At 34.4% G+C, this 18895-nt stretch overlaps 1 pseudogene; it reads left to right on the top strand.

Moving 5' to 3' along the window:
- Positions 1-18895, top strand: part of LOC107841627 — a 62251-nt pseudogene that overhangs the window by 9668 nt on the left and 33688 nt on the right.

Raw genomic sequence — 18895 nt, 5'->3', positions numbered from 1 at the left:
TATATATATATATATATATATATATATATATATATATATATGTATGTATATTGTAGTATATATTTTATTTAAAGTAGTACATGTATATTGAATGGTGCATATATATGTGTATATATCTTCTAAAGTAGTATATATTTAACGTATACATGTGTATATGCTTTATAAATTAGTATATATATATATATATATATATATATATATATATATATTGTAGTGTATATATATATATTATACTATTATAGCATATGTTTTATTTAAAGTAGTACGTATAGTCATATATAATTATATATTGAATGGTACGTATATATGTGTAATTGTTTATATGTTTTTTTAAAAATATATATTGTATATTGGAGTGTATATAGTGTATATTGGAGTGTATATAGTGTATATTGGATTTTTTATTTATTTTTTAAATGGGTTTGACCGGTTTTTAACCGGGTTTTGGTGGGTTTGACCGGGTTGGGTTAAGTGGGCTGGGTTAGGGTGGGTTTTAATTTTTTTACTGTTTGGCCCGGCCCGGTTAACGTCAAACCCGGGCCTTAACCGGCCCGCAACCCAGTTAAAATGGAAGGGCCGGTTCCGGTTTGGCCCGGCCCGGCCCGGACCAGACCGTTTGACACCTCTACTTTTAACTCGTTAGATACTTTTTATGAATGCACCTCAATTAAATATTGTAAGTAAATTGCTTTCAGACGATGTTCAATCATTTGATAACTAATGTCTCTCTTAATAGGACTAAGTTATATGGATGACAAGATACATATTCATTCACAAAGGCCATTGGTGAGATGATAATTGACAACATGAGGGAGGACATACCAATAGTCATTATTCATCCCTCAGTAATAACTAGTAGTTATGAAGAACCTTTTTCAGGATGGATACAAGGATTCAGGTACCTTAATTATTGTATTCAACTTTAATTTTCTTCTAATTTGTTCATAATATTTTAAAATAAAGTTTCTAATTTTTTATGTTCTTTTATCTCATAGGGTAATTGACCCCTTACTTATTTTCTATGGAAAAGGAGAATATCCATGCTGTTTTGGTGATCCAAGTAGTCTTGTTGATGTGGTAGGTATTCCTTTTCAATAAATTTTAGCTTTAAGGGTCAAGAGTGTGATACATTACTTCTAATGGAAATCTCTCTTTGATCTTATATAATGATCCCGTGTGATACATTACTTCTAATGGAAATCTCTCTTTGATCTTATATAATGATCCCTTACGCTACTACTAAACAATTACTAGTTTTCCATTGTAAAATGTACAGTGGCTTTTTCTAGAGATATTTTGATTCATCGAAAACATAGTAGTGCTTTCACATGAAAAAAATATTAGGTAGTTTTCAGTATTTCAATAAGAATCTATTTTTCACATATTTTTTTTTTAAGTGAACTGATTTGGTGAGAAAATCATGTTTTGTAACACAAATTTTTTATTTATTTGTGAGGAAAAAACCCTCTATTTCAGTAGTGGTTTGATTATGAAAATGTAATAACTCTATCCTGGTCTGGTCCAATATCGAATCAACTTATAATCATGAAATCAACTCAATCATCACGTTATAAATTCATATTACTAATTCTTCTATTCCAGTTAAAGTGACGTTGAACTAAACAATAGACCACAAAAGCTAAAAAATAGCTATCATGGCATAAAAAATTTCATTATCTAACAACTTGTTCACTTGGTTTAATTAGGTTCCAGTTGATGTGGTTGTATATATGGATTTTCAATATTGCTATGAATTTTTCAATTCTTCTCTTTCTATTAACTCGAAAGGAGATCAAATGCATGTCAGACTTTTCAAATTATATTTTGGAGAAATTTCTTAAGGAACAAGAAGTGCAAAATTTAAAGATGCAAATGCGTATTAAAATAAAGGTGGAATATTTTGAAAATTTTAGCAAGATTTATGAACCATATACGTTCTACAAAGGCTAGTATGATACTTAGTTCTTCTCAATACATTGTTTACTTATTGTTATGACATTGTTTTCAAATATATAAAGGTGTCTTTATTGAAATGTACTAAAAGTAAAATAGTGTCATTTATAAATAAATCAGAACGAGAAACCCGAGAAAATTGAAGGAAATGTGTCATTTAAGTCTTGAATAAAGGATTGGTGATATTGACCAATTTAAAGGGTCAAACATAATTAGAAAACTTGATTAAGTTAATTGTGAACTTGATTAACATTTTTAAAACTTTCTAATCTTTTCAAAAATACAAATCAACCTACTCCCCTCTTCTCTCCAAATCAACCGCCTCTTCTCTCTCTTTCTCGATAATTTCTTCCAACCAACAGTTCTGCAAATTTCTCATTTCAATCCCCGACGACTTCAACCTCCAGCGATAAATAGTTGAACTTCGAGTTCCTTTTCGACTTTGAATCGTCAATCGACGTGACATCCTTTCTCTCCGGCCACAACAGCTTCGAATTCTTCATCGTCCCTTTTTTTCTTTCACAGGTAAAATATTATGGCCTTTTTAGTTTTGAAGAAAACGAGGAACTTGAGCCAACTTTTCTTCTAGTATTGGTTAACAATTTCAATATTTGTTTCTTTAATTTGAAATGCGGTCTGAATAAAATTCTATTTCTGGTATTTCTTCTCTTCTATTTGCGGAGTGAATTATGATTTTTGTTGCATTTTTTTTAAGTTTGATTTTTGTTGTTTGTTTTTATACAAACAAAACAATGAGTTTGGTGTTTTTCGTGTTGCACCTGTTACTGGGTTGATTTGCTCTTGTTCTTGGTAAAAATGGTGATATTGTTGTTGTTCTATTAAACAAAATCATGCTACTATTTTTTTTGCAATAGATTAGCCATCTGATGCAACAGATTAACCATATGATGCAAAAAATTTACCATCTAATCCAACGAATTTAGCATATAATGGAACAAATTAACCATCTTATGCAACAGAGGAATCATCAGATTAAAAAATCTGATGTAACAAATTAACCATATGATGCAATAGAGAAACCATCAGATTTATTAATCATATGATACAGTAGATTAACTATATAATGCAACAGGGTAACCATCTGATGCAACAGATTTGCCATCGGCTGTAACAAAGGAACCATCAGATTAAAAATCTGATGCAACAGATTAACCATCTGATGCAATGGAGGAACTATCGGATTAAAAATCTTATGCAACAGATTAATCATCTGATGCAACAGATGAGCCTTTTGTTAGATAAAATCATATCGTCTATTCCAACAAGACATGTCCAAGACTTAATTTTTCTAATTGATCATTCATCTATCACGATAGACAACCCTTCTATTGGAAGAAATATAAATAATATTGATCCTTGATAGTTGTTCTAACAGACCACTCATATGTTACAACAGATATGTGATCTGTTGCACCGACCATTCATTTGTCTCAATAGATGAGTAATATATTTTGTATTGTTGCAATAAATTACTCATCCATTACAACAAGTTAGTTAATCATTCCAACAAACCACTCATATATTGCAACAGATGTGTGATTTGTTGCACAGACCATTCATTTATCTCAACAAATGAGTGATATATTTTGTATTATTACAACAGATTACTCATCCATTGTAACAAGTTAGTTATTTAGTGCAACAGATAACCTACCTAGTGCAACAAATGTGTGATTTATTGAAACTGTTATTTTACTGTTTTACATGCTTAATTTACTGTTATCCCTTTTTAATGATGCATTAATCAAGTATAATATATTTTATGTTCCTGTTAATTTTAGATAATATGGCTCCCAAAAGAGCAGAAACTGAATCAAGTTCAAGTAAAGGAACAAGTGAAATAGCTAGGCTATATCCACCACTCTATGAGCTTATTTTACAAGCGTTATCTCAATCAGGAGAAGAATATGATGAACACGGGGAGGAGGAATATTTCAAAAGAGATGATCCAAATGCTAATAGCTCTTCCACCGAAGTGTTCATTAAAACCTTCAGCATTGATTGTTGTCCTATGAGAATACAGTGCGATGGTGCCATAGATTTAATGGGTGATTTCATGGTTAAGTCAGTCATAGAAAAATCTTTCGATGCCTTCAGAAAAATACTTTGAGAAAAAAAATTGGATGCTTATTTCAGGGATAGCTGCTTTGGGTAATATCTTGATTTGCCGGAGGACAATAGTGCTCGTTTCTAAATGAAATGGTGTATGAGCTTCTCAAGCGTACGTTTATGTATGAAAACAAAGATAAGATGGATGAGGTATGGATAAATTACTGTGGCATACCTGTTTGTTTTGGTTGGAAGGATTTTGCCATAGTTACTAGACTAAAATTTTATCCTCCTTCTCATTCTCAAGTTATACCCATTTTAACACAAAAAAGCACCCCACATACCCAAAAAAGGCAAAGGCAAGTCGAGTGATTGTGATGACCTGTGTCTATTGTTGGTCTAAGCTTAAAAAATAATAAATTGATATAAGCGTTGAAATGTAAAAGAATTTCAAAGAAGCACAAGCAATTGTGTTTGGTTTGGTTTGTACATAATATTCTTTGGGCGAGAGACGTTAACAACAACATAAGCATTGGTTTAATAAATCTCTCTGAGGATATTGAAGCATTTAACAACTATCCTTGGGGTTATGAAAGCTTCAAAATGACTGTCAAATATATATTGACTCCGTTAACGCCAAAGATAGTCAACTTATATAGCTTTCCATGGGATTTCATGGTAAATATTTTTTTTATTATGATATAATTCATTTTTTATTCAATAATGGTTTTGATTATTTTATAGGCTTGGGCGTTTGAAGCTATTCCTTAATTGAGACAACAAGTGAACTACCGGGAATAAGTTTCCTGTCCAAGAATCTTGAGATGGTTGTCGGCGAAAAATAATAAAAATGCAAAATTTCTTGATCTCTTCAACTCCCCAAAGGATGCAGTAAGTATTTTTATTATTAAGTTTTTGTTTTAATTAGTGATTTTTTTGAATGATCTAATCATCATTCTAATATATGTAATGATTTATGTTAGATTGTGCCTCCGTCGCTTGTTTCGATCAATCGAGAGTTGAAGATGCCATTTTTCTTACTTTACTGTCTGTGTAAAATTTATCGGACTCTAAGGTCATTGAAAAAATAAAAATAGAATTGTTTGGAGCAACAATCATTACAAGAAAAATAATTTAGGAGGGTGGGCTTGTTGTTGTTGATGGTCTTAGTGGTGATGGAGTTGTTGGCGGTGGTAGTGGTGCTGCTGTTGGTGCTAATGATGCTCCTCTTACAGTTTTTAAAATAAACCATTATGAGTATGATTATACTGGTTATACAGATTTTGCCTCTCCTAGCGAATGTTCTACATGCAAATGTCAAGACCACAAGGCAAAACATGATGTAGTGATTAATGCTATTAATGCATTAACTGCTTCTATAAAGGAATTGATATCTAAGAGGGGTGGTATTCCATCAAAGTAGATTTTATATCCATCCACTCCACTAGAGATTAAGGCTAAGAGGAGAAGGAAAATAATTATCAAGCATTCAAAAAAGAAAAATTACAACTCCTCTATTCGTGTGTTGCACTATTAAGTAATGTATAATGGAGAAAGGAGAGCAACACGATCTGAAGAAGGTGAATATGTATCGTCTGTTCCAACTAACAAACATACATATATATATTTCAACAGATGACATATCTACTGAAAATTATCAAACAGATATATACATCTGTTGCAAAAGTTGACTAACCTGTTGCACAGATACAATATCTATTGCATTGTTGCAACATATGTCTTATCTGTTTTAGCAAATCAAATAGCTCTACGTACCACTTTTATTTGTACCAACAGATGACCTATCTTCTGCAACAGATGGATCATCTGGGTCATCTATTAGGACAAATTAAATCAAGACTTCCTACCATTTCAATCTTTCCAAATAGATGAGTCATATGTTTCAACAGATGGTTCATCCATTGGAAATTATCATACAGGTCTTTCTCATGTTATAATTTGTCCCAACAGTTGATCCATCTATTGTGACAAAAATATAATCTGGTTGGGACAATTTAAAATAAGAGAAAGAACTATTTGATTTGCTATAACAAATGAGTTATCCTTTTAGTATCTTCAGTATCAATTGAACCTGGAAATAGTAATTTTGGTTTTTCAACAGTTACTACAACTAGCATCTATTCTTAGAGTTCTCTTTTCAGTAGTAGAGCTCAGTCACTTGTTAGTGTTCAAACTTGTCTCGCTAGATCAGACAATGCCATAGTCTCACAGAGTGCTCATCTTCCAACTAGAGGAAGAACTATTTGATTTTTCCAATTGAGATTGACAATGTCAAGCTCATCTTCCACTATTTTTTGTGATAAAGATTTTAGATATTGTAAGTATTGTCATAAAGATCTATTGAAGACTTCTTGGACTCAACAAAGTCCAGGTCGTAGATTTTTTAATTGTAAGATTTCAAAGGTAATATATTTTTTATTTAATTAGATGATTAATTATTGACTTGTAATTGTTTTGTAATTATGGTTTTGTTTTTGTATAAGTTGGGTGGATGTGATTACTTTGATTGGGATGAAAAACGACACCTTTCACAAGAAAATGGTGTAATATGAGGTTTGTTGAATAAAGTCAAGGCTTTTGAAGAGAAATAAAATTGAGCAAGAAGATACTATATTGTTGGCGTTATTGATACTGGTTTGGTGTTTTTGGGAACATGAATATTCAAGCCTAATTGCTGAAATTTTCATGGTGGTGTATTTGTATTTACTACTGGTTTGGTGTTGTTGAGCACATGGATATTCAAGCGTAATTGTTGAAAAATATCAAACAGATTTAGATATATGTTGCAAGCTATAGGTCATCTGATGGAAATATCAAACAGTTCTTCCCACTATTGCAACAGATAAGACTTAGATAGAAACATCAGCATAATGCAACAGATGACCAACCTATTGCAACAGATGAACTATCTATCAAAATAGATAGAATATATTTTACAACATATGAACAATCTGTTGCATTGTAAAAAATTCAACTTTCATTAGACAAAAATAATTGCCACTACATGTATGTAAAGTATGTAAAATGAAGTGACTTGAAATAAAAAAATTATTATTTCACAGGCTCTTCTTTATACATAGCTCCAAGCGTCCAGTTAATACCCCATACGCCTAGACCTCTTGCATGTTTACCACAACGTTGTCGCATAGAAAAGTCTTTGTCTCGGCCATTTCTTGCCGGTCAACAAACATTCGATGTGTGCAAGAGTGTGCAACCTGCACGCGACAATAATTTAATTTTTTGGAAGGTCCATATCCTTGTTTAGACCTTCAAAATCCCATGGTTGCTTCATCAAAACTTCCGTAGAAAAACGATCCATCAGTTTACTCTGACTCAACAAGATGGGGAACAACTCTAACAGTGGCTGCATGTGGGTAAAAAGATCAGCCTCGTCCAAGGTAGGTAAGTTGCAGTCATAAAACTTGATCTTTACCTCCTCGAGTAGTATCTCAACAACTCGATAATGTATGTCATCCATGTTCATGACTCCAATAATACTCTTTGCCTAAGTCTAGCTCTTACCGTGTAGATTTAGCCTCTCCCCTCTAACATATTTTATCATTTCTTCATCCCATTAGAACATAGAAAGTAACAAATCAAATCCCTCACCACCGGGAGTTGATGCTAGCTTACTGAGATCATCGTACCTATCCTTGAGATTCTTGTAGAAGTCAAGGTCCATTATCCTATCGGCAACATCATAAGCTTTCTGGTACGCTAATTGCCTGCCCCTCATGAAACAGAGAATTTCTTCAACATAATATGATATAAGAAGTCAATTATTAAATAGGTTAGTAATTGTAAAGAAGGATAACATAGTGGAAAGATGCAATGGATGGTCCATCTATTGCAGAGGGTTTTCTAAATCTATTCATAGATTACACATTTAGCGCAACTTATGCAAGAGATGGGTAATTTATTGCAACAGAACCACCACAAGTTGCACCAGAATACACATATGTTGCCATAGATGACATATCTGTTGTGTAGCTTCTTCTTTATGGAGTAGATTAGAAGGTTAGGTTAGGCAAAGTAAACTTACCCTATCCACGTACTGCGTATGCATATCTGTCATACTTCTGAAGCCATGGGCGGAAAAGGTATGGATGGGGTAATCTTGTGCGCCTTGCTTGGCATTCTTGGTCCATTGCAGATCTCTCTTCTCTTTGGTGCCAAGTTCTGCGTATATGTCTACCTTCTTGAATGGACCCTGAACTTCAACAGCATTTGGAGAGGGAGGATTTCCAATTTTTTTGGATTTTCAATTGGAGAATACTTGGATGATTGCTCTTTTCTTCATGACAACCGCCACTTAGGAGTGTATGACTCCTTCACCTTCTTGTGTGGTATGACAACCCTCTTCGATTTTAATTCCTCAATAGCTTTACTGCTAACCTCTACTCTTTCAAAGGGTTTATCTTGGCTATCCTTGCACTCTTCATATTTGCAACGAGAACATGAGGGTGAAGAGGGGTGAGAGAGATCGTGTAAGGGTGAGAGGGATCTATGTAAGGGTGAGAGGGGGGTGTTTTCAAACATATTTATTTTTTCTTGAGAATCAATATGTTCAACATCACGACTGGAATTATCATCATCATTACTTCCACCAACATTAAAAACTCAACTAACAATACCCCAAGAAGATGCACCCGGATCTGTTGCAGTAGGTTGGTTATGAAGAGCCTCAACACTAGGTTGACCTTATTGTAATACCCCAAAAATCCAAGTCTCTATTAGCACCTTGCTTCAAGCTCATGAGAAATAAATTTTAGTATTTTGGTAGTTTTATAAGAGGATTTAATGTATATTAAGTCCTCAAGTAACTCCTAGCTATTAGACAAATCAAAATATCTCTTACCGATTGAGTTCTTGAGAAGAATATTGCCATAGTCAACTTCAAATGAGCATAGCTTTAGTTTTACTAAGAATTTTTGAGCTCATGACCCACCAATGGGTATATAATTGAATTATCTTTCTAACGATACCAATTTTGCCTTAATCTAATACCCAGGTGAGAACTTATAACCCTTTTTGTAAAAGGAAGTAGTTCACCGTGATAGTGCCGCGTAGTAGTGAAGGCCAAAATAGCAATTGTCCCTTTTCCAGTAACTCACCACGATTATCCTGTGTCATTCCAAAAATTGTAGTAGAGCAGGTATCGCATCGCGATGGAGTGCATTTTTGCACTCGTCCCTTTTCCAGTAATCCCAACACGATTTCACCGCGTAGTGCCAAGGGGAAGAATCGCATTCGTCCCTTATCCATTGAGGCACCGCAATAAGTACCACGTCGCACCGAGGTGTAAAATCGGGTGCCCGATTTCTGAAGTTGATTTTAAAAGGGTAATTTAGTCTTTTCTCAAGCCCCTAAATCGTGAAAACACAGAATTAAACCTATTCTAAGCATAACAGGCTCATTATTCATCAAATTCCTCTCAAAGAAAACCCCAAGCTTCAATTTTATTTTCCAAGAACCTCCAAATTCCACCATTCTTTTTCCAAGAAAACCCAAATTTCAAGGTTTCCAATCCAAGAACACCAAGAAACAATCTTCAAGAGCAAAAATTGTAATTCAAGGTCAAGCTTCTTTATCTAGTTCATCAATTAAGGTATATGAGGTTTTGAACAAGGATAATTCTTTCATCCTTGTGTCCAAAACTTGCTTCTAATTATGTTTTTACATAAATTTACATAAATAGACATGAATTTCAATTTAGCGTTTATACCCAATGATTATTATTTGTAGATTATGCTATTACAAGAGATTTGAATGGTGATTTGCATTGTTATTTCTACATGTCCATACATTTGGCTTGTTTTACATATATGAAGAATTGAATTGCATTATTATGACTAGAATTGTGCAAAAACCCTATGATTTTGGCTATTGACTATAATTCATGATGATTCGCCTTGAGATTGCAATATGGGTTATTAAGCCCTAACTTTGTTATTGATAATCCAAGAAATTATGCTTTTAAGCATCCCAATGATATGTTTATGATTAGTTTTGAAATAAGGATTTGATCTTTAGCTAAGACACAAAATCCACTTTATAGCTTAAATTTCACTTTTAAACAAACAGATGCACAATTAGCTTACATTATGAATCATTATTTCATTTATAGTGGATTTCCTATAGAATGAGCATACAGATTAAAAAAAGTAGTATTTAGTACCGGGCAAGAAGTGTGGTTTTAGCGCATCCTACTTTCCTAGAACTATGAGCCAACATAGGTACAGTTTTAGATTAATTCCTTTTCTATATGGATGACAGTTACAGATGTGATCACTTAGCTTAGGTTATATTCCCTGGCAAGAGTATGACACTTCTTCCCAAAGTGAGGTTTTTCCCTTAGGGGAACTAGACTTTGGACACTATGATAGGTCACATAGTATATGTCGGTTAGAAGAACCTCCCTTGTAGAAAAACTTTTAAAAGAATTTCCTACTAGTAAAGAATAATAGAAAAACTTTTGAAAGAATTTTCCTATAGCCTAAGTCCTAAAAACAGAATAACAGTTCAACTTTTAGTAGTAAGTATGGTGGCTCACCAAATTTACACAATATGTTTTATTATTCATGAGTTATGATTTTTAGCTTTCAGTTATTTGAGTCATTTGAGTCATTACATACAAAATGCATTCTTTATAAATATTGATAAACCTTGATATATTATTTTACTTATGCATTCACCCCCACATGCTTAGTACATCGTCAAAGTACTGATCCACATATATGTCTATGTACTACATTGTCTAATAATGTAGGTTCAGGTGCTCAATCTCAGCAGCATGAGTGATTTCGGGAATCTCTATCTACATTCCGACAATTGGTGAGTCCTCATGGTTCGAGACACATTTATTCAGATTTTTATCTTTAATAGCATTTGATTAGTTATTTTCAGTTCAGTTCGAGTCAGTTGGGGGTTTGTCCAAACGGATCTCTAATTCTTAGTAGTAGAGGCTTGTTGGACTGGTTGCTATAATTCAGACCTTCAGTATTAGTTGTTCTGATATTTTGTTCAGTTGATTCAAATCAATTCGGATAATTCAGTATTTTGGTATTTTTACTCGCTTAAGTTACTTTGATATTAGTTGCAGACTTAGTAACAGGCTTACAGGGTTAACTTGAGACTACTCATAGTCTTGAGCATCATGTGACGTCTCGGGACCCATTTTCAGGGCGTTACACTTTCCTAACTACTTTTTTTATGGATATTGCTCCATTCAATTTCGTTTTTATTAGCTCTACCATTAGGTCTGCTATTGTAGCAACACGACCTAGAGTAATAAAAGAAGTCATCCCCAACTCCTACTTAGTAGGCACGATCCATGGATGCACAACCTATAAAAAAGATAAATACATTTAAATCATACAATAATTTGTAGTCAGTTGGGTTACATGTTAACACAAACAACTTATACAATAGATGATATATCTGTCATAACAACTGATCTGTATGTCATAATAGATTAACAATATATTGCATCAGATTACCCATCTGTTGCATAATTTACAGTAAATGGGTAATCTATTGAGTCAGGTTTAGAGAATCAAAGCAACATATGGTTAATTTATTGTGAAATATGGATCATCTATCACAACAGATTACCCATCTGTTGCACCAGTTACAGTAGATGGGTAATCTGTTGCAATAGATGACCCATCAGTCGTAACAGATGGCACATCTGTCTCAACAAATGACATATCTATCTTAACAGATGGCACATCTGTTTCAATATCTTTATTAATTTACTTGAAAGAAGATGTGCTGCATCATCTAAAGGGTTAAAGAGATCAACCTCCTTAATTCTTATGTTGCTCTTTGCAGCCAACCACCTAAGATCCTTGGATGAGAAATCTCATTTGGGTAATCCTTGACCTACTTTCGGAGGTGAGAAATGTCTTCAAATGTCCAAGCCTAAGAAATGTAAATAGGAGGCAAGCAAAAAAAAAGACATAATAATTATTCATTATAAATTAATGGATGAGTAAGCAAATAGTGATTAAATTTACCATGAAAGCCCAATGCAAGTCATATAATATGATTGTCTTTGAGGATAACTTTTTTAGTATATATTTGAAAGTCAAGTAGTAGCTATCATATCCATAGGGATAATTGTTGAATTTCTCAAAATTCTCAGCAAGCTTCAACAAATCATCTTCTATGACTTTGTTGACGTCTCTTGCCAATATAATAGAATGGGCAAACCAAACTAAGTACAAATGCTCCCTATACTGCTTTGGTATGGTTCTATTCTTGAGATTTTTTATCAAATTATTGTCTTTGCACCCACGGCCAACAATGTCCAACAACCCATTTATTTTTTCCTTGTGTTTGTTGGTTTTGGTGGGTGGTCGCTGGGATAATGCCTTACCATTGTTTGATGGTGGTGGTTTGGCTATCCTGTTTGCTTTTCTTTTGCGTGGTTTTTCCTTTATGAGAGGTTCTTCTAGATGACTATATATCAAGCTCGTCACAATGGAAAACTCTTTTAAGCCAAAACAAATCAACATGCCACAGTAGTTGATCATGATTTCATCCATCTTTTTTCCCTCTCCTTAGAATCTTTATCATCCCCCACTTACTTGATCCTATGCTTGAGAAGATCATATACCATGCTCATTTTAAAACGGGCAGTGTAGTCCTCAGGAAGCTCAAGAAAGTGTCCAAAGCAGCTCTTCTTAAAAAGTCCGTTTATGTTTTCATTCTTCATAATATTCCTAAATTTGTCAAAAGGTTTCCCCAACTGACATTTAAGTACAAGATCACCATTTAGTTCTGAAGGGTCTTCTATCGACATTGCAACTTGAAACCTGTCAATACTAATAGTTTTGATAGCCTCATGATGGGATTTTGATATTAATTAACGCCTCATTGGTGATACATTATCATCCTTTTTCTAGCTTTCTTCTCACTCCTCTTCTTGTTTATCTTTTTATTTCTCCCCCTTACTTTCATTTTCCTAATCACAATCTACAGACCCTTGTTCACCTTCCTCAATGTCATTTCATAACTTTCCTCAGCTTCACTTTTCCCTAACTGATATTATTCAGGAAGCTCCTCTGAATCCTTCTGTATTGTAGCCTTTTTTGTTAGGTGATCAGAAGTTGATCCACCTTCACTTTCTTTTCTTTTGGGAGACATGTTTTACCTACAAACAACAAAAAAAGAAAAATTACATTACAATTGATGTATGTATAAATTTTAAAAAATACATTACAAACACCGCCAATACTAACACCACCAATAGCCACCACAAACACTATCAACTAATGCCACCAACAGCCACTACAAACACTATTAGTTCCATCACGACGACATCCAACACCACTACGATGACCACCAATACCACAAACACCATCCAACAGTACCATGACAGTCAATGAAATACTGCAATAAAAATTAGGATTTTCTTGGGTTCTTCTTTTGATTTTACGATCAAAACTCAAAATTGTAAACTCATTCTCAAAGATAATATAACTAAAAGTGTTCTTTTTCATTATTAACTTAATAGCCCTAATTTTTAGAAAAAATAATAAATATAGAACTCTTCTCGAACTCTGTTACCTACGAAGATAGAGAAAACAACAGATACAAGTAAGAATGAAGTAAAAAATAACACCTATGTGGTCAGAAATGGGAAGAAAATTGATCTGTTGTGAAGCGTTGAGCAATTTGTTGAATAGTTATTGTTTGTATTGTTGTGAGAGTGAAAAGAGCGAGAACTCAAGATTTAAAATGATGAAATATTTTCCAGCAAATGGATGATTTGTATGGATTGATTATATTTTGGAAAATAATGACAAGTTTTGAAAAGTTAATTTGGTCCGAATTGATCTTAATTATTTTTTTCAAATTTTAAAAGATATGCATAATTTTTAACCGTATCATCATGAAATTGCCAAAAAAACTCAATCAAAGTTGTAGTTGACCCTATGAATTCACCCCTATAATCAATTTAGGTATTAGCATGACAATGTGGTAATTAGAATCGTTTTAAGTCAGAGTGATCAATCGACTGTTCAAGTCGAGAGGAACGCAATACCAATATCATACAATTGCCAAAGACTCAATTAAATTTATAGTTGACCCTATAAACTCACCCCTAGTTCTAGCTTAATCAATTGAAGTTGTAGTTGAATATATGAACTCAATTAAAATTGTATAAAAATAAATATTCAACTTGTTACAACAGATGACTTATCTATTGGAATTCATCAAACAGATTAAGTCATCTATTGCAACATATTAACTTTCTGTTGTAAATTATCAAATAGGAATTGTCATCTATTGCGACAGATGACCGAGCCATTGAAAATTATCAAACATAAATTGTCATCTATTGCAAAGTATGACTTATATGTTTTAAGATCTTTTTTTTATTTTAAATTAATTTATGTATTATCTTGACAATGAGGTAATAAGAATCGTTTCAACTCAGAGTGATCGATCGATGACTCAGGTCGGGAGAAATGCAATATAAACATCATGCAATTGTCAAAGACTCAATTGAAATTGTAGTTGACCCTATGAACTCACCCGTAATTCTAGCTTAATCAATCAAAGTTGTATTTGAACATTATTTATTTGAACATTATTTGAACATACGAACTCAAATTAAATTGTATAAAAATGAATTTTCAACCTGTTGCAACAAATTAACTATTTGTTATAAATTATCAAATAGGCATTGCCATATGTTGCGACAGATCACTGAGCCGTTGGAAATTTTCAAACATAAATAGTCATCTGTTGCAAAGTATGAGTTATATGTTGTAAGATTTTTTTATTTTTATTTTAAAGCAATTTCTCAATTTTCTTTCCGAGATAAAAAAGATAAAATACTAAGGTGGTAAAAATATTACTTGGATAACTCAAAAATATCCTCATTGAATAGTGTTATCACCATATTTTCAATGAATATTTAAAACTCATATCCAAAATTCTCTCTCCTTTAGCCAAAAATTAACTTAACTTATCTCTCTTCTTCATTTAGAATTCTCTTTCTCACCTCTTTGGGTTAATCACAATCATCTCCTTTTTTTCTCTTCTTTCTCTCCTCTTTTGGATGAGGATCCTTTTGGATCTCAACCAATCAATATCTTTTCTCGACTGAAATGGGTGTTCTGATCCCTTTGTATTTTTGACATTGCAGGTATGGTTCATTATTGCTCTTTCCTTCTCGTGTTCTTCTTTGTATGTTATTTAAATTAGATATTTGCATCTATTTTTATTATTGATTTACCCATTACTAGTTTCCAATTTATAGATAAAATTAAAGGAAAGGTGACTTTTAAGTCTTGAATGGATGAACCGTTGTTTTTATTAATGTAACGCCCCGCATTTCGGGCTACAATATAGACCATGATTCCTATAATAATATGGCATGTTAATTATTTGTGTATCATCTGAATCCATTAAATCTTGAATTTAGACCATAAAGGTCCTTCAACTCAAGGACGAGTTGAAAACTATTTCGATCGACTAAGTTTTAGTGGACGTTGTAAAGTGTGTTAGCTTCCATCGACCATAACTCTCTGTATATATTGAATTAGGGATCCTACTATGTGTCAAATGATAGGTCTTCGATTTAGCTTTCCAACGATACCAATTTTTCTAAAATCCAACACCCGAGCAAGAAGTTATGGCCTTTTTAAGTGATATGCGTTGCCTAACCAATCGCCCATGGCTACTGGAAAGCATAGGCAATAGCCTAGGCAGTGCCTATATAAATATAGGCGATATCCTAGGCAGCACCTATGTAAACATAGGCGATAGCCTAGGCAGTGCCTATGTAAACATAGGCGATGGAATGGGCGGTGCCTATGTAAAGAAGTCAAGTGACTTAAACACCCCGTTTTGGGGAAACAATGATCCTTTTCCACCCTAACTTAGCCCTAAAACACAAAATTCAGTTTCAAGGACCCCAAAATACACCTTCATTCATCAAAAGTGCTCAAAGATTCTCCTTAGGGTTTCAAAATAAAACCCAAGCAATTCGAGATTCAACCGGGGGTTTTAGGAAAAAATTGCATATTTGGAATCCTCTCAACGTAGACTTTGAGAAACATCTAATATTCATAGTAATTGAGGTACGTGGGGTTATCCAAAAATCTCATGGGTCTTTAAATTCATGTTTTACAAATGGGGGTTTTGAAACTACGAATATAATTATGTTTTGAACGTTTCTATAATATTGAATTTGACCCTTAGGCCTACTCCCAAAGTGATTTACTATATGCTATATGTATATGCATGTATTTCGAAAAGATGTTAACTTGAGAGCATGAATGATATGAAGTTTCCTCTTTTGATGTGAATTTGTTTTAAATGTTCATATGATGTAAATTGTTTGAAAACATCTTGAAGAGCATGACATGAAATGTTTTGAGAATTGATATGATTTTGACTTGAAAATGAGAAGGTTATTCATGTTGAATATAATGGTTGAATGAGAAGAATGATGTGATATTGATGGCTTGTAAGTCGGGTATGACGATACCCTACAGAATATGATATATGATTGAATCAGATAAAATTTGAATGCATTGATTTTTCATGATATAGGTGGATGCTCGAAGAAGGCGTTTGAGTGTAAGGGCTCATCGCTGGAAACCGTGTTTGCTGACATGGGAATTTGGTAACAGGCTAAGTGATCTTGAGTACTTGACTTTATGTCATTCCCAAATTGGGACTATAGGTAGGAGCCCGGGCTAAGTGATCTTGGGCACTACCATTAGGTTGAGACACTATGCTTCGTGGTCTTGTGTGTCTCTCCCTCACTTATACTCTAATCTCGATGGCAACCGAGGTATGACAGTTGGTGTAAATTATGTAAGGTATTCCACCTAGCTCAGTTACATTTCATTGTTGCTGAGAAACTATTGCATTATGCCTATGTGTTTTTAAATGATTTGATATGAAATTGCTTTTTAATGGCTCTAAACTATATTTTATAAAAATATTATGTTTTGTTTTGATATCTCTGTGTGCCAGTACTTTTGTGCTAACCTCCTCCCCTCTCCAACCTCTCAGGTTCAGAGGCCCAGTCTAGGGGTCAAGAGAATCAGTAGAGTAGATCATTCAGACAGACTTGCAGAGACAAGTGGTGAGCCTTCTATGTTTTTGAAGGTCTTATGTCCTGCAGTTTTTTTATCTTATATTTAGTTTTGGGGTCTACTGGGGGCCTTGTCCCACTTTATATACAGTTACTTGACTCAGTCTTTTGTTAGAGATTTTCGCAGACAGTTGTTTAGAGGTTGATTGATATTGGGGGAACTTTATTTCCCCGTTATTGTTTCTTTTCATATTTATGACCATGTTTTCGAATTATTATGTTTCTTCCGCATTACTTTGATCATATGAATTAGGTGTATGATTACCAGACAGATAGGGGTATTTCGGGCCACCATGGTTCGAAATGTTTGTCATGGCCAGGCCCTGGTTTGGGTCATGACAAACTTGGTATCAAAGCATGGTTCATGGTCCCAGGGTGTCTGCGAAATCGCATTGGGTAGAGTCCTGTTTATGGGTGTGTAGCACACCACACTTATAAGTAGGAGACTGCTACACATTTAGGAAATATTTTCCTTCTTTGTGATTTAGTTCGTGCTTCAGAGTCTGAACTGTCCCCTAATCAATGATCACTTGTGTTTCAGAAACACAGTTATGCCTCCACGTTGTATCATCGATCAGAATGCTCAGGCAGATGAGGTTCGTCCCACCCATGAGATGCGGAACCATAATAGGGCTCACACTCCAAAATTTATCCCTACTCCGGGATTCCCTCCAGTCCCGACCAGTCCGTCTTGGGCTCCGCAGACTAATGTCAACCATCCCCTAACTGCTCAGGGAGATATTTTAAATACAGAATTCAGACGTTCTATTCATATGTTGACACGGTTGGTAGCTAAACAGGCTCAATGATCGAAAGATGATGGGTCTACATCTGTTACGTCTGAGGCTACTAGAGTCGAATATTTCATAAAGATGAACCCACCTAGGTTCACTAGCACCAAGGTGGAGGAAGATCCACAGGTGTTCGTGGATGAGATGGAAAAGATCTTTTAGGTGATACATGTGGATGAGGTTGAAGGGGTGGAACTAGTAACCTATCAGCTCAAGGATGTTGTGAATCAGTGGTATGCCGACTGGAAAGATACAAAAGGTGAGAGTGCTAAGCCCACAGTTTAGGGCGAATTTACTGAAGCTTTTCTTGTTGATTCTTTTCTCTGGAGTTGAGGGAGACCAGATCGGAAGAATTTATGAATCTGAAGCAAGGCAGTATGAGTGTCCAGGAGTACACTTTGAAGTTTAATAAACTAACCCGTTATGCACCAGAGTTGACTAGTAATATGAGAGCCCGGATGAGAAAATTTGCATCTGGCCTTACTGATAACTTGGTACTTAAGTGCCAGTGGGCTATGTTGAATAAGGAGTTAGACTTTGCTCGACTGACCTTTCATATGCAGCAGGTGGAAGAGAAGAATAAAAAGATTGCTAAATCTAGAGAGAAAGACAGATAGGCTAAGAGAGCTAGATCTGCGGACCAGCACCAGAGCCAGCTGTAGAGTGGTAACTGGGGTAATAAGTGGTCGAAGAAGAAGAAGTTTTAGAATAATGCACAGTCAGCAGCCAGCGCCCCAGCACCCAGACCACCGACAGACAGACAAACACAGAGTTTTTAGACTCCTCATGGATCCAAAGCTCTAGGTACACAGTCTCAGGGTAGTGTGGCCCAGCAGCATCGTACTTATCCGTGGTGTGAGGTTTGCGGAAGGAATCATCTTGGGAAGTGCTGGTTTGAGGGAAGAAACTGCTATACTTATGGCAAAGTGGGTCACCT

The sequence above is a fragment of the Capsicum annuum genome, chromosome 9 (genome assembly GCF_002878395.1).
Source record: "Capsicum annuum cultivar UCD-10X-F1 chromosome 9, UCD10Xv1.1, whole genome shotgun sequence".
Classification (NCBI taxonomy): domain Eukaryota; kingdom Viridiplantae; phylum Streptophyta; class Magnoliopsida; order Solanales; family Solanaceae; genus Capsicum; species Capsicum annuum.
Note: the sequence above shows the minus strand (reverse complement) of the source record. Positions and strands in the feature narration are given on the sequence as shown.